Genomic DNA, 27,672 nt, shown 5'->3' on the forward strand with positions numbered 1-27,672 from the left:
GGACACAGGTTCAATCCCTGATCTAGGAAGGTCCCACATGCCAGGAGCAACTAAGCCCATATGTTACAACTATTAAGCCTGGGCTCTCAAGCCCAGGAGCCACCACTATTGAAGCCCACATGCCCTAGAGTCTATGCTCCACAACAAGAGAAGCCACCACAATGAGAAGCCTACACACTGCAGCAAACAGGAGCCCCCTGCTCATCCCAACTAGAGAAAAGACCTAGTTGAATAAGTTAAAAGAAGACCTAGCACAGCCAAAAATAAATAAAAAATAAAATTAAAAAAAAATTAATCATTCTTCTCCTTTCCTGCAATAGCTATTCATTCCCACTCCAACAACTTGGACATTGGTTGTATGACATAAACTGAGTGGATGAGCTGATCAATCACAGCTTTAAGAGGTATTACAAGGATCTGCCAGTGCTCTTCCTCTTTTCTTCTGCCACAAGGATGAACATGTCCTACACGGGGTCTGCTCCAAAAGCTTGGATCCCCAAATAAGAAGATATAGAACAGAGCACAGTCGGCCCACGTTATCTACACACAAGAGATTGGAAAATAAATCTTCATTTTTGTAAACTGGTGAAATTATTTATAATCTTAAAAGAAAACTAATATACTTTAAAGTAGTATTTTGATTGCATATATCCCTAAGAGATGTAACCTAGAGATAAAAAAAAAAAAATCACAAAAAAAGTTTAAATTGCTTTCTGTAGTCTTATTATAGTAATTCTATTAGTATTATTAACTTGAATATTTTTATAAACATATAACAAATAAGAAATTATGTTAAATCCATTACAAACCAAAATCTTCCAAAAGAAAAAATAGATACAAATAGGGCAGCAGTAAAATTCTTCTCATCTTCTCTTCATGCTATACTACTGTCTGTACCTCAAGCTGGCTATCCCTGAAGGATACACTGCAGTATGCTAGGGAGTATGAGAAGGCAGAGGATAAACGTGTCACATTATCTCAGGGAACACTTTTTTTTTTTAATAATAAATAAGTGTGGTCATTTTACTTTTATAAAAAAAATCTCTTATCTGATGGAATTTAGTACAAAAAATAAAATTATTTTAATGTTTATAATGCAGATATATTTTTATTAAAATCATACAATACAAATCAAGCTTTAAAACCTTAGAGTAACCTTAAATTTGAACTCAGATATAAGCAGGAACTTGTGATTTATTTCTCCTACTAAAAAAATACATTTCCTTGTTCTAAAAAGGCCTCACAGCAACTAATGATAACCCAGTAGTAAACAGCACTCCATGCTCTGACTGCAGTCTCTAAATAAACACATCCCCTAGAAATAAAACCGCTTTGGAGGGATGACCCACTCCAGGACTGAAGCAGAAAATCTGGGACATCCTGCCATTCAAGACAGCAAGGAAACAACCAAAGGCACGTGCGTCATGCCAAAAGGAGACAGGCACCACAGTGGATTAAAACACCTCAAAAATAGTTCTTAATCCACAAGACTATAAAAATTAAAAATATATTTCACATCACTGGTCACCTTGAGAGGGCATCACCAACTCATCACTCTAAAAACTGGTAACGAAAACAACTCAAGCACATACCCTGCTTTTGTTGTGCAAGTTCTGTTTCCGAATATCCCAGTACTTGACTAGGAAGAGCCCTTCTTTACAGAATTCCAGCTAATCGATGCAAAAACAATGACAGGATTTTAAAAACAACAATTTTCTATCCCTAAGAAAATTAAAATCTAGGCAACAATCATTAATGGGCACTATGACCACCAGGGGAAAATCCTGGTGGAATTTTATAACGGATATATTAGACTAACAACAACTGAATTCACTTATCAACATCACCACCACAAAAAGTGACACAACCAGATGGTCTATGCCTCAAGGTGTGAGGCAGAAGGAAGAAAAACGAAGACTTCATGATCAAAGAAAAGTGAATTTAATCACACCTCTTAACTATCACTTTACAGAAGTTACAGGACAGCAGAATGTATTAGTAATTCCACAATTACTGTGCTTAGTTGCTCAGTCACGCCCAACTCTGCGACCCCACGGATCGTAGCCGTCCAGGCTCCTCTGTCCACGGGGATTCTCTAGGCAAGAGTACTGGAGTGGGTTGCCATGCCCTCCTCCAGGAGATCTTCTCCACCCAGGGACTGAACCCAGGTCTCCCACATTGCAGGCAGATTCTTTACTATCTGAGCCACCAGCAAAGCCATATGACTAGCCAGATTAAGAATGTGGGGGATTTGACAAGACAAATTCATTTCTACCAATAGGTGGAAGACATTGGAATTTAGCAACCAAAAGCAGTGTGCAGATCTTGTTTGGATTCTGTTTAAAAGTAACCATCTGAAAATGTCCTTGGGGACACAAAATAACAATTGTAACTCTCTTTACCTCTTCCAGTTTCTCATCAGGCTTTCATCTTTTTCAGACCACTGTAAACAGTTAAAGCCTAGTGTTTTCTCCATACTAATGAATGTGAAGGACAGGGAAATCTCTAAGAATGAGGGCAGTGAGCGCAGAGACAAAACAATGACTTATTTCACACTCAACATGCATCCTAGTTTTCCGACCCTGATTTGAATATCAAATCCTGGGCCTGACTCTCCTTTCTCTGAAAAGTAAACAACCACAGAGAAGACAACTTGGTATAAATTTATCTAGACATTCCATTTCAGCAGACTATCAAATTGCTGATCAATTCCCTGCTTCTCAAGTACAGGTATTAGAATAGCCTGCTTCCCTCAATATGATGCAAAGGCATGCTAGCTACTCAATAAATAGCTAAAACACAAACACACACACACATACAAACCCTCAATAAATAGCTAACACCCCCCCACCCCCACACACACCCCGAAGGCAGAAATTAGAGGGTAAGAGTGCTTTTCTTCTCATTGCTCCCAATCTCATCTCTTTTTGGAGAAGAAGGAATTACATTTAGGGAAAAGGAAATACTGTCTTCACCCAGAGACATCAACTTCAGAATCACTTTGATCTCCTCTGAAAATATTAAGGAATTGGCAGTGAGCTTTATTAGTATAGTAAAAAAAAAAAAAAACAAACCCTTGATTACCATACGGTAAACAGATATTTAATCTTTGTTTTTAACCACAATTTTACAACTAAACTTACTTTTTAGAGCAGAATTTTCTTATACAATTCTCTGAACTAAAGGAAAAAGAAACATTCTTAAAAAAAAAAAAACAACAACAGTTTTTCAGGGCACACCTCAAAACCACAACTTTAATTAAAATACCTATAGTTATAAGAGTAAACATTATGATAAAAATGTTACAAATAAAATGTTATATGAAAATAAATACATATGTTAGAAACAATGAGCATTTGAACCAAGTCATATAAGTTTTTAAGACTAAAACTGTTCCCACAAATCATACCTATTTTCATTCTACTGCAAGGTTTTTAGGCATTTTTAGGCACTCTACTGACCTAAAGTGCTTCCCTGGTGGCTCAGTGGTAAAGAATCCACCAAGCAATGCAGGAGACATGAGTTTGATCCCTGGGTTGGGAAGATCCCCTGGAGAAGGAAACAGCAACCCACTCCAGTATGCTTGCCTGGAGAATACCATGGACAGAGGAGCCTGGCAGGCTACAGTCTATGGGGCTGCAAGAGAGTCAAACACGACTTAGTGGCTAAACAACAAATGACCTAAAAGCCCAAAATACGAATTATAATAAATAAAATATAAATTAGGAAAAAAAAAATCTTTGTTTTTAACCTCAACTATATAACTAAACTTACTTTTTAGAGCAGAATTTTCTTTGGGCTTGCTGATACAAAATAACTGTTAATTGATACAATCTATAATATATAAAACATTAAGAATCATAGGCTTTAGAGCTGAAGGGAACAGGAGAGTTTTCCCCTCCTGGTTTACGTTGCCCTAATCCAAAATCACTGCAGATGTTGACTGCAGCCATGAAATTAAAACACGCTTACTCCTTGGAAGGAAAGTTATGACCAACCTAGATAGCATATTAAAAATAAGAGACATTACTTTGACAACAAAGGTCCGTCTAGTCAAGGCTATGGTTTTTCCAGTGGTCATGTATGGATGTGAGAGTTGGATGGTGAAGAAAGCTGCGCACCGAAGAATTGATGCTTTTGAACTGTGGTGTTGGAGAAGACTCTTGAGAGTCCCTTGGACTGCAAGGAGATCCAACCAGTCCATCCTAAAGGAGATCAGTCCTGGGTTTTCATTGAAAGGACTGATGTTGAAGCTGAAACTCCAATACTTTGGCCACCTGATGCGAAGAGCTGACTCATTTGAAAAGACCATGATGCTTGGAAAGATTGAGGGCAGGAGGAGAAGGGGATGACAGAGGATGAGATGGCTGGATGGCATCACCGACTCAATGGACATGGGTTTGGGTGGACTCCAGGAGTTGGTGATGGATAGGGAGGCCTGGCGTGCTGCGGTTCATGGGGTCACAAAGAGTTGGACACGACTGAGTGACTGAACTGAACTGAACAAAACATTTACGTTTAAATATACAATCATTTTCCCTGGTTAAAAAAAAAAAACTAAGAGGGATGGCTCTAGTACTAGGTGTGAGTAGTATGCAAAACTGAACCCATGAAAATAGTGACTGCAAAATGGAATGAAAACAAAGCATCTGCTATTTCCAAAACTTATACAGAGATTTGGGTTGGGAGAGGAAGAGCAAGAAGATGAAACAAAGAAGAACTTCATCCCCTTTCTGAGTTTCTGGGCACTCAATCAGTTATCACAGGATTATCTAACTTTGGAAAGGTTTTCAATCTATTCACAGCCAGTAGGTAGGAGTCTGGAATTATTTCCCTTTGGATTGTTCTATATTGAAGAAGCATATTGTGTGGAAACTCAAGGCTGCCAGACCTGAAAGAATGTTCCTCATTTCCATTATGTGATGGAAATGGGGTTACCTCTTTTTTGTCTTCCCTTACATTAGTAGTAAAGGAAGCTTTCAGAGTGATACTTACAAGACTAGTAAAAAAGCAGCTATAGGTAACAGCAGCAAATGAAACCATTCATTTCAAAATTAATTTTTTATTTACATAGACCACTACTCTACAGAAGCAATACTGGATCATATAATGTGTAGGATACATTAGAGTTTTCAAACACCATGGTGATGAAGTTAACAAATACTGTACTCTAACAATGACAGCTTATTTGTGTTCATTAAAAAAATGCAAGCCCTGTGAGAGCAGACACTTAATCCTTACCATTCACTACTATTGTGCCTGAAATAACAGTTCGATTCATAAAAGGTACCCAATGATTATTTGTTAAAAAAAAATGAATAAATGTTTCCCCCTAGATCAGTAATGTTTAAAAAGACCAAAAAATAATCTCCATTGATGATTAAAATTGTGTTCCCGCTCATCCACTCCAATATTGATCTCTACTACTCTCTCAATTTCAGTAACTTGTATCTCCATTTCTTTGGGGTGGGGTGAGGTGGAGGGGGACCATGACACTATGTATGAAGGGAAGAAAGGCCACGTTCCAATTTCTAGCTAATAGTCTTACTTAGGGTTATGTATCAAAATCACCTGCGCAGCTTCTTCAAAGTAATGTTATAAATTTTGTGACAACCAGGAAAAGTCTTTATTAAGTTTCAGCAAGTCAGAAGTACAGCCCAGGCATGTCAAGTTCCCCACATCATATAAACCATGCTTGCATCACACTACATACTTCAAAAACTTCTCTATCTTTAAATCCTGTAACTGTAAACAAAACAAAATACACACACCCTCTTTTTCACTGTGTGTACGTGCTAAGTCACTTCAGTGTGTTCAACTCTATGCGACCCCATGGACTGCAGCCCACCAGGCTCCCCTGTCCATGGGATTCTCCAGGTAAGAATACTGGAGTGGGTTGCCATTTCCTTCTCCAGATTCTTTCATCTACCTGCACTGGCAGGTGGGTTCTTTACCACTAAGCCACCAGGGAAGCCCTGGTGGTACTTTTTCACTGTAAAGTCCTTATATCTTTGATATACTCAGTTTCTATAACTGAACAGGTTTTCAAGATCTCTCACATTACTCCAGCTTCTCAGTATCCTCCAATCCCACATCATTCACCTGAAATGTATCTCCATTCCCTCCATTTTCATGCAGATCAGACATTTCAACACAAATGCTATCATCATGACATTTAACTATTTTGGTGCCTAAAACTATTTTGTTCCTCTGAGCTATCTGGCAATCGTTTTACTACGTTTTTAACTTCCTTCTCAAATTTGCCATTATGGATTTTCAAAAACCTTAAGGATTGTATCTCACTCAAAGCCCCTTCATTTCAGGTGGCTTTAAGTTCTTAGGATTTTCTAATTTTTTGCTCCCTTCAAAAACCTTTATTTTTATTCATCCTATTGTTCTGTACTGACTGAAGAAGTAGTAGAAAAAGATACAAAAGAGAAAAAGTAGTCTCCATCACAGAAGCTGTTGGGTCTTCTAGATATATTATATTGTTAGCAAATATCATCAGCCCTTCATAAAGGAATTTAACATATGCATGCATGCTAAGTCACTTCAGTCGTGCCCGACTCTGTGTGACCCTATGGACTGTAGCCTACCAGGCTCTTCTGTCCATGGGATTCTCCAGACAAAAATACTGGAGTGGGTTGCCACGGCCTCCTCCAGGGGATCTTCCCGACCCAGGCATCGAACCCTTGTCTCTTATGTCTCCTGCATTGGCAGGCAGGTTCTTTACCACTAGTGCCACCTGGGAAGCCCATGGTGGCCAATAAAAAACAACAGCTTTTCTCTGCTCCAGTAATACACACCTATAAATAGATGAGAAAACACTCTACTTAAAAGAACAAAAATTTTTAAATATTTACACAAGAAATGAACAAAAAAGGCACAGATTCAAATGACCAAACATTATATTCAATTGAAAAATACAATGTAGTGCAAGCGGAAATGTAAGAAAGAAAAAAATCCTTGGAAAACAATCTGCCAATTCTTATTAAAAGTAAAAATATTAGACTGGAAAAATAGAATTTGCCTTTTTTGTTTGTTTGTTAAAATGTGGTCACACAGCTGCAATGTCACAGTGTTCAACTAAGATGTATACTTTACAATACAGAGAGATAAAAACACAAGTTCCTAAGGATGTTTATATAAGAAGACTGGGTTTTAATGGCAAAAAGGTAGGAGTGTAGTACAGTGAACGCCCATTAAGGGGAAGAATCAAAACAAGATCGTGGTACATTCATGATATTCATGGATTGTAAAGTCATTAAAAACAAGAAACTCGTGGAGTTGAAGCTCCAATACTTTGGCCACCTGATATGAAGAGCTGACTCGTTAGAAAAGACCCTGATGCTGGGAAAGACTGAAGGCAGGAGAAGAAGGGGGCGAAAAAGGATGAGATGGCTAGATGGCATCACCAACTCGATGGACATGAGTTTGAGCTGGTTCTGAGAGTTGGTGATAGGCAGGGAAGCCTGGCGTGCTGCAGTCCATGGGGTTGCAAAGAGTTGGACACGACTGAGCAACTGAACTGAACTGATGGGGGAGGGAGCAAAAGAAAGAGTACGTGACAAAACGTATATCTATGCATTTAAGTAAAAGAATATGTTTAAGTATATAAAGAAGAAAATGTTATTGTTAAAATTTTATGGACTCTAAAGAACTTGGTTACTGCTGCTGCTGCTACTGCTAAGTCGCTTCAGTCGTGTCTGACTCTTTGCAACGCTCTGGACTGTAGCCTACCAGGCTCCTCTGTCCATGGGATTTTCCAGGCAAGAGTACTGGAGTGGGCTGCCATTGTCTTCTCCGGAACTTGGTTACTAATCACCCCCAAATTCAACAGGTCTTCATATGCCTTCATTATTTCATACTACTTGTCATTTCCAGAATTTAAGATTAAAAAAAGAAAAACAAAAAAACTTTCAACTTCCAACATGTGACTTTCTGATTCTGTCCATTTCACTGACTTTTCTTTCTGTCCTAACAGTATATAGCTGACTTCTTTTTAGCCTTTTGATCTTCACTCAGCTCCTCCAACTAAAGATCTCATCCACTCTGAATAACTACAAAACCACCATCTGTCCCGCTACATGCCAAACTCTAACACACACACCCATCTTTCCCATTCCAAACATTCCAATTCCAGCTGCATATGTGCCTGCTCAGTCGCTCAGTCGTGTCCAGCTGACTCTTTGGACTACAGCCCTCCATAGTCCATGGGACTCTGGGATTTTCCCAGCAAGAATACCTGGAATGGGTTGCCATTTCCTCCTCCAGGGGATCTTTCCAACCCAGGGATCAAACCCACATCTCCTACATTGGCAAGCAGATTCTTTACCTCGAGCCACCTAGGAATCCCAATTCCAGCTGACTAAAAGCACAAATATCCATGTCCTTTCAGTTATCATTACTCAGCATTATTGGAGGCAACTTATGCCCTATACTTCCCAAAATGTTTCTCCTCTTGCCCATTAACTATTACTAATTTTGTAATTCACTACAATTTAAATTTTAGTATTTTTTTTTTTTTGCATTCAATTTTCTATCTCGGCTTCTACCAGCTATCTCTTACCTTTAAAACACCCCTTTCAGCCACGCCTTCCTTTCTGCAGTACCTATCACCTGTACTACTGCAATACCCTCAATGACTTCCAGGTCTCTTCACACTATCTTCTGAAATCTACATATAAAATATAATGCTGATTATGTCATATGTATTCATGACTACCTATTAGCTTCTACATTCACTCTAAATTGTTTACAGAAGCATTTAAATTCTCCTTCTCCAGTGTACGGTCTTGAAGTATCCATCTGACTGTACAGCATCTTCTTTGAATGTACTCTACATTCAAGTGAGTACAAAATATTCTAACAAACCCCCAATTCCCATATTTATGCTTTTTAAGCTCTTTGTTCTAACTACAAGTGTTAAAATTTTTTCTATTGTTCAAATGTCACCTCCTTATGAGGACTATTCAAATGTCAACATTAAAGGTGTTTCCTCCCTTCCTCCTGTACCCCTAAAGCATAGTTTTAGAAAAACTCTTTTCAAAGTTGGGCAGTAGTAAAAAAAAAAAAAAATTTTTAGGTTAGAAATTAAGAGTATTTGTATTTTCTTTCAAATGTTACTGTTTTTGACATTAAAGCATTAAATCAAGTCATTTAACTAACCTAAGCCCGTTTCTTATTCTGTAAAATAGAAATAAAATCTACTCTAAAAACCTCACAGGTAGTAGAAGTGCATGAAAACCAATTTATAATTTACATGTTAACATTGTTATTCTATCATTTTATATTGTGCATATTTTTCAGTCACTATCAAATTACAAGCATTTAAAAGGCAGTCTGTACTTTACATTCTAGCTATACACAACAAGAAGATCAAACTAGTCAATCCTAAAGAAAATAAACTCTGAATATTCACTGAAAGGATTGAAAATGAAGCTCCAATACTCTGGCCACCTGATGTGAAGAGCTGACTCACTGGAAAAGACCCTGATGCTTAGAAAGATTGAAGGCAAAAGGAGAGGGGGCAGCAGAGGATAAGATGGTTACGTTAGCATTACTGACTCAATGGACAAGAATTTGAGCAAATTCCAGAAGATAGTGGAGGACAGAGGAACCTGGCGTGCTGCAGTCCATGAGTCACAAAGAGTTGGATAAGACTGAGCAACTGAACAACAAAAATACACACACACACATCTCCAGAAGTCATAAAAGCTAGCCCTCATGCATAAGAAACATAATCAAAGCACAATTTCTGTACTACGCCCTTGTCAAAATAAAACATCTACAATCCTCCCCACAGATAATCTTTTCAGGAAAACTACTGTCACATAGTATTTCTGGACCTCTGATTTAGTTCACCTGAAATACAGTTAACTGGATGGGGGCCCTTTAAAATTGCTGATAAACAGTTAAATAGGCAAAGAATTCTAGTAACATATGTGTATGTGTGTGTGTGTGTATGTTCTAGTAACATATATACATGCATATGTTCCAATGATATATGCATATTATACGTACGTAAGTGATGCAAAGTGTAACTGTGATGGCAGTATCCTGTCCAATCCAAATTTATCCAACATTCATAGCTGAGCATTATTAGTGCTTTAGTTTACGCAAAATTCTAGAGGTTGACATTATGGTTATTTCAGTGATATGAAACAAGAGATTTTAAAATATATACACAAGAGAAGCACGCTAATTTTGTTTAAGCTGAAAGATCTTGTTTTCTCCTACTTTTACAAAAAGCAAAATTAATGATGACCAGTGTTTATTAACGAGTGAGTTAGTGGAAATGATACTTTGGTCCTACAGAAACTTATAAATCTTGAACTTACTACAAGAACTTAAAAGTCCTTGAGTTACCTTAGAAAACCACACAAACCTATTAACACCGTGTCACACCAAACAGCAAGACAGCTACTTAGAACTTCTGAGGTCTTATCCAAAGGACATAGGAACCAACCTGAAGAGGCTCTCACTAGCCAAAATCAGGACATTATGAGCATCTACACAGAAAATGATAATCTAAAACACAAATGAGTTTAAATCCATGAGTTCACAGGATAAACATTTTACAGCAATGATGTCACACTGTTGGCTAATATTTCTTGGGATTTTGTTATTTCATAAAAAGATTGCTCTCATATTTGGTATCACATCTGCTCTTAGATCTCATATACACACTCTTGTACTTATCTACTTATAACTCACTTTTTAAATCTAAATTTAAGATTCCCTAAGTCATCCTTGTAAGAATTTTAATCTACTGTTGCTATAATGCCTGATAAGGCTACCGTGGTTATGGATAAGAAAACATGTTACTAAGAGTTTAACCCTCAAAAATAATGGTCAAATGCCAAGAAGTAGTAGCAGCAAAATAAATTCATGGGTAATTGGGCTATATTATGGATTAAAACAGGTATGGGTAAAAAGAAAAATGAAAGTTAAGAATGATGACCACCACCTGATGAGAGTAGCAAACCCCTTTGTGCGTTCGTTTAAAAAAAAAAAAAAAAGCTCACCCTGTATGTGATGTTGCCGAGTTCCATAAACAAACATCAGGCAGCATGACGTAACAGAAAGAGTCCTGGACTCAGTCAGGAGACTTCTGTTCTAGTCCAAGGCCTCAGTTTCCTCATCTGTAAAATGAGGGTGCTGAATTAGATAATCTGAAAAGGGCTCTTCTGGCTTTAACATTGAGAGTCTATAGACAAGTTCAGGAAGCAGCAGTAAAATGTAGGACTTCTGTTAACAGTGAAGTTAACACTGCAAACAGCAGGTGGAACAGGGATGAAAAGGATTGTCATAAATTTTGAACTGCTGTAAGCAATCTTTTCAAAACTTTTAAGTAGATCTTTACGATATAAAATCGTAACTTTTAAAATTTTTACAATATACCCGCCTTAGTAAGTAACCTTATCATCTAAACCAGATTAGGAGTGAGTGACCAAATTATGACTTTAAAAAAGAAATTCACCTTTAGCCAATGAGACTGCCCAAAGTGAATCTTAAAAACAGTTATAGGAATACCTTTGGGCTAGTAATTAAGTAATAAAATGCCTCCTAACTGATCTCAATTCTCAATTAAGTAACTACACAAAGTGTAAAATGACACAATATGTGATCAGAGTAAATTAGACAATTACTTTTACTTGTAACAAAACAATAATTATGTTTATGATATCCTTCTTTGTTAATGAGTGTACCTTCCTTATGCATAATATTTTTCTTGTTAGCTCTCAAAACAGAACCTGACTTCTTTTGACAACAAGGTTAAGTGAAATAAATTACATTTTTTTCCACCAGTGACAAACAGAAATATAAAGAGAAGAGTATTTTTTAAGTTTTCTACACTGAAAGAAATCAAGCATCTATATATTGGTAACAAATAATGGAAAGGCTCTGGTGCCTCAAAAACTTGTGGTTTCCTAAGGCAGTTTCCTAAATACAGGTAATTAACTGATTGGTTTAGGGTCTAATAAATTTTTTAAGTTCATAGATCCTCTGACGCTATAGTTTACATTTACTTTTCATTTATGTTAGTACTATGAATCTCACCTGGCAGACCTTTAAAACTCTAGCTATATGAGGACCAATAAACATATCTCTACAATCAGGAATCTATTAATATCAAAAATCTATCCTTTTAAAGGATGTAATATATATCTTTTAAAATATATAAAGATATAATGAAATAGTCTGGGAAAAATTTGTTTTTAAGGCTTCCTTTATGCAAATCACCTAGTGATTACAAAATAATTTGGCATACACACCAATTCCACAAATCATTCACTTGAACATTTCACACTGGCAATACAGCACCTAACATGTTATTCAGAATCACTAATAAAATTTTTCTCTGGCTGGTAGAAACAAAGGCAAAAATAAAGCAGCCTTGATGGTGATGAAATCTGTTCTTGGCCAGTTTTAAAACAGTTGTGATATCCATGTGCCCCTGAGACAAGTGGCCTGTGAAACAAACTTTCCTTCACATTAAATATATTTTCTATTTTAATGTGGGTATTTCAACTTATAATCCTGATGAGCTGATTAAAATAAACTTACACTTAACTGCATACAGCAGATACCAGTATGGATATGGAAAGCATATTTTATTGCACTATTCTGCGCATAAGCTGTTTTCAGCAATTTACTCAAACTACCTTATTTGCCCCCTCCTCCATGACTTTTTCAGAGACACTTAAAACATTAAGCTTCTTTACTAATAATAACACTACTAGTTTTATTATAATTACTAGTGATAGGATACCATAAGCAGCATTATTTTTAGCCACTATTATACAGATGTAAACCAGCTCCTCAAAAATTCAGAACTGATTGCACTGCAGAAAATACTATTCTCTTGGTACCAAGATCAGGAGTTAAATGAAAATTTGATGTTTAAATAACTAGTTGGTATGTGGCAAGAAGTCCACTGGATTGTTCCTCACTAAATTTCTATCTGCAGAACAGAAACACATTTGTAATTCTTCCTAACACTTGTGTAAGTTGATATACAGTACAATTTTCTCAAAGACCAAAATGCTTCATTTAGATATCAATAATACAAAATTCTAGGAACAATTATAAATTGCTAGAAGCTACATACAAAACAGCAGCACATTTGCTTTTTTTCTGTCTGTATTTTTGCAGCATATTTGCTTTGAGAAAGTTATAATGGAAATGGTTCCTTTTTTTAATTGCAATACAATTGGAAAGATTAAAAAGTCAAAAGACCAAAAATAAGTCCAAATCTATTTCTGGTCACTAGAAACTAACAAGCCATATATATATATAAAATAATTAATTATATATAACTTTTTATTTTCTAAAATGTATTTAATAATAGCTTAATCTTGTTCAAACTTCTCATTTCAGGTTAAGGGAAGAAAAACTGTCAACAGAAAGAAACAGATGACCAAATTAATGGCTATGAAGTCTCACAATTCATTTATATTTCAGTATTTCATTTTTCTCTCATCTTTATTCACTTATAATTTATTCCAATATGTATCTTAAGAAATTCAGTCTATCAGAATAGACTTCCTAAGAGTAAATTGAGGATAAAGAATGAATTAATAGTTTAGAATGCTTATACTTAATACTGGATATTATATTAATATTTTTAGTATCACTATAATTATCTCTCAAAACTTTATAAAAGAATTACAAAATTCAGGAACTATGATCATCTGTTTTTTACCAGAACAACTTATTAACATACAATTACCATTTTCCTAAAATACAGATTTTTTAAAAATAAATTCTCATCATTCAATCTGGCTAACAATTCTAGCATTAAAATCATGCAGCATTCCTCTGCTGAAGAATGAATGCTGCTGCTGCTGCTAAGTCACCTCAGTCATGTCTGACCCTGTGCAACCCCACACACGGCAGCCCACCAGGCTCCGCCGTCCCTGGGATTCTCCACGCAAGAACACCGGAGTGGGTTGCCATTTCCTTCTTCAATGCATGAAAATGAAAATGAATACAACACACTAAAAAATGTGCCCTAAGTCATACTTTGCAATCAACAATTGGCCAATTAAAAGAATAGAAAGAGAATCTAAAAGTTTCCTCTATGAGCACTTTCAAAACTTGCTCAAAATAAGCAACCCCAGGGATTCCATTTCCCACTATTCACATTTGACTCTGATCATACTATTATAAATGATCTTTGTGAGATTTTGCTCTATCACTCTGAAGTCTTCAAATTATTGTGTGTATATGTTTTGTCTTTCCACTTACGTTGTTTATTTCTACTTCTATCTTTCTACATCCTGAACAGTTCAGAGCTCAATGCATAGGCAGAAAAATGTCACTGATAAATTCTTTAAAATATTTTCAAATTTAAAGAAATACCAATTTTTATGAAAGCCACCAAAAACAAACAGCAGAGATATACTGCCTACTAGTATCTTTCACAACGTTTCATGATGAAAATTTCAAACCTTCAGAAAAACTCAAAGTGTACAAAGAACATTCACAGAGCCATCAATAAGACTTTAAAATTAATGCTTTCTTCTATTTGTTTTACCCACGTCTATTAACTAATCTTAATTTCTGAAGCATTTCAAAAAAAAGTTACAGCTATCAGTAAACTTCCTTCACATATACCCATATATACTTCAAACTGCCTATCATTAACTATAACAAAGTATTTAGTACAATTTCTTTTAAAGAAAAAATTCATGCAAACTACAATAGATATGTACAGGTGCACTATTCATTGAGTTTTGATGAATGCATTAACTCAAGTAACTCAAATCCCTAACAGGACACTACCATCACCCTAGAAAGTTCCCACATGCCTTTTCCTACTTAATTCTTGTCCTTAGCAGCCATGCTTCCATTTCTAAGCCCTGTCAATCATTTCTTCCCCAGCAATAATTATCTTTGTCCCATTCCGACCCCAGTACACAACAGATATTTGCCTGTTTTTAGCACACTGTATAAGGAATCATACATTATGTTCTGTTTCATGTAAGACTACATTCACTCAGCATGTTTCAGAGTTTAGTCCAAATTGCTTCAGGTACCAATAGTTTTCTCCTTCAGCTGTTAATAGTACTCTGTGATACAAATAAAGCACAGTTTACCTATTCTCTTGCTGACACCCGAACTGTGTCCAAGTTTAGGGGTCGGCCCCATTATTTGGCAGAGTTTACACCCAGAATTTGGTACTCGACCTCTGAGGTTCTTTCCTTTCTTAGACTTCCTCTCTCTTCCTCCTGCTGGGCTCCACTCCTCTGCAGCTGCTGTGGTAGTTCTCAACTATCTGATTCCTCAAGCCAGTTTAAAACTGCAAACCACCCAAGAGGAGCCTGCTCTCAGGCAGAACACCATCAATTTGGGAAACTCACCCAAGGCCACTCCAAACCAGTTTCTATTTCTATCTGTTTGCTCTACAATGTTCTCATAATTTTTTCATATGTCGTCCGGAGATGGTTGTCACTATTTGTGGAACGATTTGCTGACAGGAGCCACGACTCCATTTTGGGGAATCCTAACCCCCTACTATTCTTAAAAGCACACACATTCAAAATTGAAATTGACATAACCCCCCTTTCCCATGTTTATCTCTCTCAAGACCCCGACTGAGCCAGTCCCTCTGAACCAAAGAAGCACATCTAAACCAGAAAAAGAGGCCTCTGGGAGCTGGATCCTGTAATTCTGTATACGAACCAACACAAGTCCCAAGTTCATTCCAAGATGTGTATGCAAAACATACTCAAATAGGCAAAGATTTTGAGAACTGAAAATATGAGCTATTGTCAGGGTCCCACACTAAGCCTGAGGTGTGCACATGAGGAGATCCAAAGCAGCAGAATAAAGGCTTTGAATACTGAACTCACAGTGGAACCACTGTCCATGACACAGAAAGTTCAGTCTGGACCTGTCTGGTTTCAAACATAATAATAATAATATCCTGAGAGGATACAATAAAAAAGTTACTCAACATACAAAGAATCAAGAAAATCTAATTCTCAAAGAAAAAGGCAGTAACAGATGTCAATCTGAAGATGATCTAGATGTGAGAATTATCAAAGATAAGGCAGCTATTTTAATAGCCCATTCTCCATAGAGTAAGGGCAGGCACTTGAAATCATGGTAAAAACAAGTTCTCGTACGTAGAAAATATAAAAAGAACCAAATGGAAACTTTATAACTGAAAAATCAAAGGAAAAGTGATATGACAAGGAAGTAAGTGTACACAAAGGATAGCAAACACTGAATAAGAGAATAACATAAATAGATGAGAAAGAAGTCTAATTTTAATAAAAGAAAATTCTCCTGGTAGTCTGTATCTTTAGCTCTTAACTGTAGTGGAGGGGGAAAAAAACCTAGAGATCTCCAGTAAAGATGCTTTCAAAGCGTCAGTCACTCATTCGTGCCCAACTCCTTGTCACCCCATGGCCTGTAGCCCACCATGCTCCTCTTTGTCTATGGGATTGTCCAGGCAAGAATACTGGAGTGGGTTGCCATTTCCTTCTCCAAGGGATCTTCCTGACCCAGGGATCCAACTAGAGTCAGGTGGATTGGCAGGTGGATTCTTTACTGTCAGAGTCCCCAGGGAAGCTGATAAAGATGCTTTAATCCTTACTATTCTATCTCCTCTTGAGATCCTGTGAAAGCACTCATGATTCACCTCTGAAGAATATTCAAATTCTATAAAATTTGTATGACAGAGATTTAAAAGAAAACTCAACTACAAATGAGGGGCTTTGGTTCAAGTTATAGCACTCTAACAAAACTAAATGATTAGCATCCCTTCTCTAACATTTAGGTCCTCATTTTACAAATGAATAATGACAAGCTTTGTAATGTAGACCCATGATCTAATTTTAGGAACTTTCTAAAGGTCATTCCAGTTTCCCCAGATCTTAATTTTTTTTTAAGTTGTTTCAAACTAGTTTACTTAGGTGTTCCATTTTCACTTCTCAACAGATTGTATTTGTATGTATATGTATTTGTATGTATATGTATATGTAACATATGTATTTCTCATATGCTTCTTCACTCATCTAGTTCTGAAGGGTTACTGACTGTCATCTTGATCAACTAACCATCTTCATAAGATTTGTTGACAAGTCCTGGATTTTCTGCTGGAGCTTTATTAATTTCAGTTACTTTTCCTGACAGAGGAGAATAGAATTCACTAGCAGCTTTCACACTTTCCAAAGCACCAGACTCTTTGTCTGTTCAATTTTGTCCCAACTTCAGGCAGATTACAGTAAACAACATCTCCCAAATATCTCCCAAAAGCTTCCAGTGCAAAATTGCTGTTTCCCACTGTTCCAACACTGCTTTCTGTTGTTATACATTCGTGTTTTTCTGTGAATTTCCGCACCGACAGCAGAGCTGGGTGGGTGTGCAGCACTCGTCCGCAGCCCCCAGGGGAGGGCGCTTTGGGTGCTGAGATGGCACGCGGGCTGCAGACAGCGGCCCACACGCTCTGCACCGCTTCCAGCACATGTTCGCAGGGGTCCTTAGGTTTCTCATTGCTCTAATTACTTGTTTCTGGCAGACAAGGAGAATCTTTAAATCAGGTAGCTGTGATCAGCAAGGTATAGAACACTGTCAACAGACATGCTAACCAAATGTTTGTCAGTTTCTAGCAGCCTCATTAGGGGGGAAAAAAAAGTTTTTAAGGTGGCAATTGATTCTAATAGTCTATTTTTATTTAATCCACTATATCCAAAGAATGTCATCTCTTGAAATCCATGCAAGACTAAGATTTCACTTAAAAAACAAAAGCAAACTGTCTTCAAAATCCAGTGTACATTTTATATTTACAGCATATCTGAGTTACAACCAGTCATTTTTTCAAGTGCTCAACAGTTACACATCACTAGTGGCTCCACACCACCCAGTGCAGGGGCGGATGTTGGGGTGGGAGAGCAGGGGGAGGTGAGCTAAGAGCAAACAAGGCCAAGGTGTCTCAAGGAGTTATCTGCCTGCCTTACACACACACACACACACACACACACACACACACACACACACACACACACACACAGAGTATACTACTGACGGTTATGAGACTGTTCTGTTACAGGCAGAAGGACAAATCAGAGAAAGCCTGGTTTTGAAATAAATTTCCATCCCTACTACAGGTAGAAACTTCAATAAAAGGGGGAAAAAAGTAGACAAGTGACTTATGGATCATTTCAAAATAAATGAATTAACTACTTATTTCTATGAAAAACCACTGCTTATTCTATCCTATCTGCAACTGAGGGGAGAAAGTGTACAAGGAATACATTAAAAGACTTTATGAAACAAAAACATTCCTCCATCAAATGAATTAAAAGGTTGGTGAAGGAAACACAAAATGTGTTTAAAAAGTACACAATATTCAATTTAGATGCTTCATTGTGATACTTAGCTTCTGAAATTTCAGGCAAAGTATCAAATCTCCTCTTCCAATGAAAACAACAATTTGCCCTGTCTGCCAGAAACACGGAGAAGGCAATGGCACCCCACTTCAGTACTCTTGCCTAGAAAATCCCATGGACGGAGGAGCCTGGTAGGCTACAGTCCATGGAGTCGCTAAGAGTCGGACACGACTGAGCGACTTCACTTTCACTTTTCCCTTTCATGCACTGGAGAAGGAAATGGCAACCCACTCCAGTATTCTTGCCTGGAGAATCCCAGGGACAGCGGAGCCTGATGGGCTGCCGTCTATGGGGTCGCACAGAGTTGGACACGACTGAAGCGACTTAGCAGCAGCCAGAAACAAGTGAAAGTCACTCAGCTGTGCCTGACTCTTTGCGATCCCATGGACTATACAGTCCATGGAATTCTCCAGCCCAGAATACTGGAGTGGGCTGCCTTTCCCTTCTTCAGGGGATCTTCCCAACCTAGGGATTGAACCCAGGTCTCCCGCTTTGCAGGCGGATTCTTTACCAGCTGAGCCACAAGGGGAGCCGGAAAATAACAAAAAGCTTAAGAAAATCTGCAAATGCAAATATAATTTCTTTAAAAGGCCTCTACAACAATTTCATTCCTTAACTGTCCCTCATGTAATATAAAATGCAACACACAATCTCTGAGAACCCAGAGTTCCACTCTAATTCCATCATGCCACAGCTCCTATCATTTCCATCTCAGAACAGAAATACAGACACGTTCTCTAAAGAGAGGAAAAAACTGTGGGAAAAGACTTGGTTCAGACTTCAGACTTAACAATTTATTATCTAAGCCATTATGAACAGGAAAAAATGGTTTCCTCATCTATAAAACAGAGATGGTAACAGCCTCACAGTTACACAGATATTGAAATATCTACTCTCTTTCAGAACACTCACTCATCTTTCCCTTGTTGGTCTGATTTTAATTTACATTTTCTTACGTGTCAAAAAACTGTAAGCTAATCAAAATGTCTTGGTGTCTCCTACATATTTAAAATATGTCTCTGTGATTTGTTCTAAATTCAAAACCCCCTACATTTAGTCATTTTTTAAAAATATCAGATTACAATGAACTCACAATTATTCCACTAAAATTTAACTGGAAATGAATGTCAAATGAGATGGTCTTTTATATAGAGAAGAGTAGGTAGAAAAATAAGAACATTAGCATCTTTTCTAAAAACAGATCTTCCTGACAGGAGGAAACAGTAATCATAGCATAGGAGAAAAAAAAGACATTGTGAAGAAATTCCATTAAAAAGAATCAGGAGAAAAATCAAAAGATATGACTGAAATTAACTAGCTTGCAGAAAAGGACAGAATGTGAAGAAAACAAACTTCAGTATGTTAGTTTTTCTTTGGAACAAAAAACTAAAACTCGTCTGTTTTTAAAAAGCAGTATTATCCCTTGGAAAGGTGGATGGGTTGATGGAAGAAAGCAAGGAAAAGAAGATTCCAAATGGCTTTAATACATCCATGAAATAGGATTTGTAGTTTCAAATTTGGCTATATTGCTAGTATTAGACCAGGAGCCCAATTCTAATCAGGAAATGCAGGTTTGATCTCTGGGTAGGGAAGAGCCCTGGGAGAAGAAATTGGCAATCCACTCCCATATTTTTGCCCAGAGAATCCCATGGACAGAGGAGCCTAGTGGGCTACTGTCCAAAGGGTCGCAAAAAGTCAGACAAGACTGAGTAAGCGAAGCACAGCACAGCCCGATCCTAAATGTGTCAGATCCTATTAAGATTGAATTTAACATAGCATAGTCAGTGTGACAAGTTGGAAAAACTTAAAAATAGAGCCAGAAAATAATCAATGACAGAACACCTTTTGTTTTAACATTATTCCATTAAATATTCATCCCCTTATGTGGGTGGTAAGTCCTTGCTCACTTTATTTTGGGCTCCTTGAGATATAAAGAGCCATATTTTATTTTTGGTTGCATGGTGCCTTATACAAAGAAATTGTAGAACAGAGGCCAAGATTATGTGATGTATGAAGATCAATTTTTAAATTGCTACTCACCATAACAAGTTAATTATTACACCATATGGCTACTCACCATAACAAGTTTAACTATTCCACCATAACAAGTCAACTATTACATTTAATATAAGGATTAAGTTCACGTAAGAATCTACACTTTCTTCGCCTTCTAAATGATTCCACAATCACTCAGGTTTCAGTTTAGTCAGTCATATCAGCCTCACATCACACAACAAACATCTGATGGTAAAGATGAAGGCATTCAGTAAAACCCAATTCCAGGGGCTTCCCTGGTGGTCCAGTGGTTAAGATTTTGCCCCCAATGCAGGGGGTGCATCCCTGGTCAGGGAGATAAGACCCCACATATCTTGCGGTCAAAAAACCAAAATATAAAACAGAATAGTGTAACAACAGTATAACAAATTCAATAAAGAATTTTAAAATGGTCCACATCAAAAAGAATCTTATTAAAAAAACCCATACAACTCTAATGTGCATATGCTCTGCTTTTTTGAGTTTATCATTTGTTTTGCTTTTACAGAAAATAAATCATACATTTTCAAAGGGATACCTGCTCAGACATATGCAAAAGCACAGACACTTCTGAAAGAAATTCAGCCTGTAGCTATTATTTTCAGCTCCATCCATTCAAAGGGGAAGAAGAAAAAAAAAATCCACAAAACTAAGACAGTTTTTAACTGTAACTCTCTTACTATTGATTTGAAAATTAGTTCTTCAGAGACATAAATTCTCCACCAAAATAAAATGAATACTTCACACAATCCTGTCTATATGGTAGTACCATTCGTTCTTCACATTTAGTAATACCACTTCAAAATCACGATAGTGGATGAAAATAATAATGAATTTTTCCTACAGTGAACAGAACAAATTATTTCATAGATGATATTCTTGAGAAGTGGAGAGAATAAAAAGGAACAGATCGCTAGCTCCTCAATATGCACCACACTGCTCTTAGAGGAGTTACCTCTCAAAAGGGTTACAACTCCGGGGTCTTCTCCTCAGTTGAGCAAGTCATAATTTACTTTTATCAATTCTCTTAGGATAATCAAGTTCTAGGAGAAAAGATGTTAACAAAATACAGTAGGGCAGTTTATGAATGAGATTAACTAATTTACACTGAGAAATGTAGTTGCAAGTAGACTAGAATATTCATTGACACAACAATCAATGGGCACTGGCAGTGCCCAGGCCGCAAGTTCTGATCACTGTTTTCCTTAGGAAGTAGGCACCTTCTTACTGCAAACACCTGAAGGTCATCTCTGGCCACAGTTAGGTCAGGGGAGAGTACTAAGGAGCTGATGTCTTGCCCTTTCCAAAGCATAACTCCACCAATAAGGAATGGAGTTGCTGGACAAACTGCCCCTTTCATGACCACTGAGTGGAAGAACTAAGGGGCATGTTCTACACTGGCTTCCAAAGGTCCCAACAAGACAAGGTCCCAATTGCCTAAAACATTAACCTGTATCCTGTACTGGTCTCCTTATCTTCCTTTTCTTATTTCCTCACAGGAACTTTCTGGGTTCAGCTTTCAAATAAAATAGTTATAATCAAGGGTCTGATTCTACAGAAATCAAACCTGACAACTGGTCAGTGAGGTTCTATTCTTGGTAGGAAAATCTTGTTAAACTAAATTAAGTTTTAGAAGCTGTGGGATGACTGGAGAATTAGAAAAAAAAAGAGAAAAAAGAAGGCCTAAAGGGACTGGTCGACAAAATGGATAGTCTTTTGTTGAAAATGAGAATTTATCTTTGGAAGAGTTCAAAGGAAAAAACATACAAACCGCTCTAAAGCATGTGAGATGCAAATGAGAACTAAATCGAAACATCATTTTTCAACTATGAGATAAAATATGTATATATCCAAAAGGTTCTGACTATATACTGTTTACAAGTGGGAAAGCAGGCACCTGCACACATTACTAGAGAAAACAGAGAATGGCGTAAAGCCTAAGGAAGAGAATTTGGCAAGCTGCCTCAAAATTACACTGACATTTATGCTCATACCTAAAACTCTCATTCATGAAACAGCTAAGCTACATCTAGGTAATGAACTACCACTCAGCTATTATAAAAACAGAGGACTAATTCTATACACTACTATAAGGTGGTCTCCAAAACGTTCTGTTGACTTCTTTACAAAACGTTTAAGTTGACTTCTGAGCCTTTTTGATAGGACTCTGGTCTCTAATAGCTCACTTCTTTGTGACATGACAGGGTGTTACTGAGCTCATCTTCTACTTGCACATACAAAACAAAACATGTATATGTATATATATATGTATGTGTGAGTCTGTGTACTCGTATACACAGACTCACACAGGTTTATTTATATTTTTAAAAATAGCAATCTAGCTAAATTTGGTTACCTATAAGGAGAAGAAACTAAGTATATACTTCACTTTGAAGTAATATCAGTGTTTTACGTAAAATTATAAACAAGATTAAATCAGTATTTTTAAACCCTAAGAATTAAAAATAAAATGAAACAAATGGACCTGATTCTGACCAAGTTGGTGGAAAAATCATATAAGTGGATTTACTTTGAATGTAAACCCCAGTGGGACATGGGCAAAAGAAAAAAAAATTAAAATTGCAGTTTTCAGTAATATTGGTGGTAATGGTTTAAATATATAAATATATATTTATAAATATAAAAATTATACTATGTACAATATTTTCTTTTATATATTTACATATTTATATCTTACATACTTTATTTTATAGTTTTAATACATTTGTTTTACACATGTTAAATACATATATAGCATTATACTAATATGTAATATAAATATACAAAAGAAACAAGTTTACGTAAATACCATTAGAAAAACACATTTTTCAGCATAAGAAAGGATGGCAATATTGAAATCAAAGAATTTACGCTTGAAAAATTAAAATTCAAAATTTTTATCAGATGTATCACAGACACTCCAGATAGATATCCAGAATACAACAAATGCCCTCATCACGAAACTATGGCTCTATATACTGCTTCTCACTGAAAGGAACTGGACTTTCTGGAGACACAGCTGAGTTGAGGACTGAGGAAGCACACTCAGAAGATGAGCTCAGGAACACCCTGTCATGTCACTAAGCAGGGAAGCTATCAGAGACCAGAGTCCTATCAAAAATGCTCAGAATTCAACTTAAAAAGGCTCCCTTGGCTAAGACAATCTGAGTATCCTAAGGATAAAAACTACAATGCAGTAAAAAAATCAAATTATTTAAGTCCACAAGCTCAGAGAGATACTTTTTGTAAAAGTTCTTTCTGGTCTACTTTTCCCAGTATTCTAGGAAACAACTTAGCACTTTAAAAATTGGTAGATAAACTTATGTACAAAATAGGAATAGAGCTACAGATATAGAAAACTGGTAAATAAAGGGAAGAATCAAGAATTCAGTATGCCTTTTCTGTGCAAACTGTGCCACAGAGTAACCAAATACCTAATGAGGGAAGTTTCTTTTTATAGAAATATTAGATAATAAATGAGAGTTGATCTAGGTAATGACCATCAATGGTCACAAACAGAGACAGATCAATATTATATGCCTCTCCTTAAGTTACTTAGTACCCCCTACAACATGTTCTGTCACCCTCAGTTCAGTCGCTCAGTCATGTCCAACACTTTGCGACTCCATGGACTGCAGCACGTCAGGCTTCCCTGTCCATCACCAGCTCCCAGAACTTGCTCCAACTCATGTCCATCAAGTCGGTGATGCCATCCAACCATCTCATCTTCTGTCGTCCCCTCCTCTTCCTGCCCTCAATCTTCCCCAGCATCAGGGTCTTTTCTAATGAGTCAGCTCTTCGCATCAGGTGGCCAAAGTATTAGAGCTTCAGCATCAGTCCTTCTAATGAATATTCAAGACTGATTTCCTTTAGGATTGACTGGTTTGATCTCCTTGCATTCTTGTTGTACTTGTTACTTTCTTTCCAGTGACAGTTTTCGGCTGTTGTGAGGGTTAGGGGGTTGGTTTATTTGGTTTTGGGGTAGTGTAAGGTGATGACAATAATTTCTTAATATCACCATATATCCTTTTACTTTGAACTTTTACAGATTGACAACAAAATTCATATATTACATTTGGTTGCTACTTACAGCTTATGCTTCACTATGTACGGCTTCTATCACCCTATGCTATGCTATGCTAAGTCGCTTCAGTCGTGTCCGACTCTGTGCGATCCCATAGACGGCAGCTCACCAGGCTCTGCCGTCCCTAGGATTCTCCAGGCAAGAATACTGGAGTGGGTTGCCATTTCCTTCTCCAGTGCATGAAAAGGAAAAGTGAAAGTGAAGTCACTCAGTCGTGTCCGACTCTTAGCGACCCCATGGACTGTGGCCTACCAGGCTCCTCCGTCCATGGGATTTTCCAGGCAAGAGTACTGGAGTGGGGTGCCATTGCCTTCTCCGTCTGTCACCCTACCCCCACCCCAAAATAATGCAGAAAAACCTGAATTAGATTAATCTTTTAAATCTAACTACTGATTTATTTAAAAAAAAAATTCAAGGGAAAGAGAGGCATAAGGATGCAATCAAGACAAACATATTAGAAGGATAAAAAGAGGTGAAGCAAAAGCCATACATAAAAATGACTTAAAAATGACTTCAGGGATTTTTCAAAAAATTGGCAAATGTGTTTGAGATAACTGAATTTAAAATACAGTCTACAAGCTGCTTCCCAAACAAAAGAAAACAACATGCAGGCTATGTGAGAGGTACATTACAAAGTCACTTGAAGGTAGGCACTTACAAGAGAGAACTAGTAGCATCACAATTGGCTCTGAGACATCCAACAGGTCTGTGCAACTTATTTCTTGGGGGAGACATGTCACAAAGAGCTAAGACTCCAACAACCAATAAAAACGCACAGGTTTCAAAAGTGAACTTCAAAGAAAACAGCTAGTTACTCAAAATGCTTGATGAGCTGTTTATGTGAGAAACTGTAGTGCTCCAGAGGAAAGAGCAGATTTAATGATGGTTAATGAATCACCCAAGTACCATAAAGAACCCATAAATATTTCATATATGAATGAAGGACCATGTCATCCTTCGTGCTAGGTAGAGACAGAACAAAAATCCTTTTTTTCCCCAACATTCCCCATTACCTACTGAGGGGAATGAGAAAGGGAGAAGGGAGATTGGAGATGGGGAAAGGTCATTTTCTCATCAGCATTAAGAACACAGAAGATAGTTAAGGCAGAGGAAATCTAACACACTGACAAGTCCATCTTTAAAATGAACTATTTCCTAGAAATATTTTCACAGATAACTTTCGTATCATGCTCACTCATTCTGGTTCTAGTTAATTTTTAGTACTTTTTATTTCAGACAGATGCATCTATAATTTCCCACCAAGTTCCATAAAACTTGATCAGTTTCTATAGCTCCCCATTTTAATATTTAAAATGAAAATTTGATTAAGTAAAAATAATTAAAAGTTTTGATAATGCACTATAGAAAACATTGTTGTAAGACATTAATTCTTAAAAAAATAAATAAAAATTCATAATTCATTCTATTTCCTGATCCTCCAAATACAGAGCCATACTACTTATGTTAGGAATTACTTTTTGTAAGGTAAAAATCACTCTAATTTCTAAGTAACAGTGATGAGATCACTTAGCCTAGCTAGAATGAACATTAGAAATTTAGTCCAATGCTATCAACTAATTTTTTAAGAGTGCTTCTGCCAAAAGTCACACAAGACATATGCAGCAGAGAACGAATTCCATTCCCACAGTCTAGCGGTCTTTTGCTGTATCACACAGTGGACAGATTTTCATTCCACAGAGAAAAGATTCTAAATGATCTTGTTAAATAAATAAGAATGGTTCTCCTAATAATTATCCACTTACTAAAGACAGGTAGAATTTTAGCCATTTAACTGCCCATTAACTATAAATATTACGAGAAATGTGATATGACTATTTCAGTAAGATGATGGACAAAAACACAAGAGCTATTACTGCCACTGTAACTTGAGTTTAGTACTCTTCATTCTGATAGCCACAGCAAAGATAATGGAAATCTCCAAATCAAGGGTTCTGCCTTAAAAAATAAATAATCAAACATTATTTTCTAAGTACCTTAAGTTACGCATTTTTAAAAACAGTTCTTCAGTTTGGGAAGACATGAATTTTGTCAAATTGTGAAAAACTTAAAAATTCTTAACAGGTTCTTAATAATAAGAGAATAATAAAAAGAGAAATTAAGACAATCTCTGACAAAAGAAAAAGGAGAAATTCTTACCATTGGCAGTGCATTGATGTGGGGATGTACAACTGAGTATCTGGTACCACCAATCACAAGTTGCTGTTGCTGATGCTGAGGAAAAAGGAAAGTAAAATATTCAGTGCATCCTAAAACACATTCTGCTGAAAAGATTTCTCATTCCAAATTTTACAGGAAGGAAATACTATCTCTATGTCTTTAAGGCCCCCACCAGAGAGTATCTTTCTCTCCTTAAGCAACTGTTGTCATAAACAGCAGCAACTTTTGAGCATGTAGTACACAGCAGGCACTGAATCATTACAACATTTCTAAAAAGTTGACACAATGAACAAAATGATGCTCAAAAGAGGTGAATTTGCATAAAGGAGGCACTCACCGCCATTCAACTCAACTCACGCAAATATTACCACTACTGGGCCCAGTATGGCAGGTTCATAATCTACCATCATGAGCCATGAAAAACAGTATAAACTTATATGTTACATATTCTGTTTAACAACTGAGAGAAAGACATGACTGGTTTTGAAGTAATTTCAATCAAAATATACTAAACTGGAAATCTCTTCAGACTTTCTATTCTACAGCGTTTACCCAGTCTTCTCAATTGCTGGGGCACAGCACATTATTTTTCAAGACCATTTTCTGCAAATACACAGCGATTTTTCACACACCCTTTCAGAGTGGCAGCTTTCGGGTGGGACACTGCCCAGTGCAGCTCCCATCATGGGCAAGCAGAGCGCACCTTTCTGTAAGAGTACAAGCTGATGCCACATGAAGGCATGCAGGAGATTTTCTTCATACACCAAAAAGTGTGAAGTCAGTAATACTAAAAAGATAACCTGGCAAACACACCAAATATGTGCAGAAAAAATGCAATCCCTTGAAATGTGCTCCTCTCTGATTTTATCTTCAATTGACTGGAACCCTCATTTTGCTGATTACTAACTCCAAGGCCACACTAAATAACTTCAGTGCTATTATACAACTTTCAGGTAGCTGAGCTGTAAGAAG

At 36.9% G+C, this 27,672-nt stretch overlaps 1 protein-coding gene and 1 pseudogene across 18 annotated transcripts in view; both read right to left on the reverse strand.

Moving 5' to 3' along the window:
• TBL1XR1 (TBL1X/Y related 1) overlaps positions 1 to 27,672 on the reverse strand; it is a 171,208-nt gene that overhangs the window by 57,072 nt on the left and 86,464 nt on the right. For 12 of the 18 annotated variants that reach the window (XM_081534031.1, XM_081533931.1, XM_081534060.1 and 9 more), the window contains one exon: positions 26,680 to 26,754. The gene's annotated coding sequence lies outside the window, so the exon portion shown is untranslated. Of the gene's footprint in view, positions 1 to 11,027; positions 11,145 to 26,679; positions 26,755 to 27,672 lie in introns of all 18 variants that reach the window. The other 6 variants (XM_081533953.1, XM_081534015.1, XM_081534070.1 and 3 more) reach the window with 1 other exon arrangement.
• Positions 654 to 27,043, reverse strand: LOC145539599 (glycine cleavage system H protein, mitochondrial-like; annotated as a pseudogene).

The sequence above is a fragment of the Giraffa tippelskirchi genome, chromosome 2 (assembly GCF_054371585.1).
Source record: "Giraffa tippelskirchi isolate mGirTip1 chromosome 2, T2T-mGirTip1v1.2.pri, whole genome shotgun sequence".
NCBI classification, from domain to species: Eukaryota; Metazoa; Chordata; class Mammalia; order Artiodactyla; family Giraffidae; genus Giraffa; species Giraffa tippelskirchi.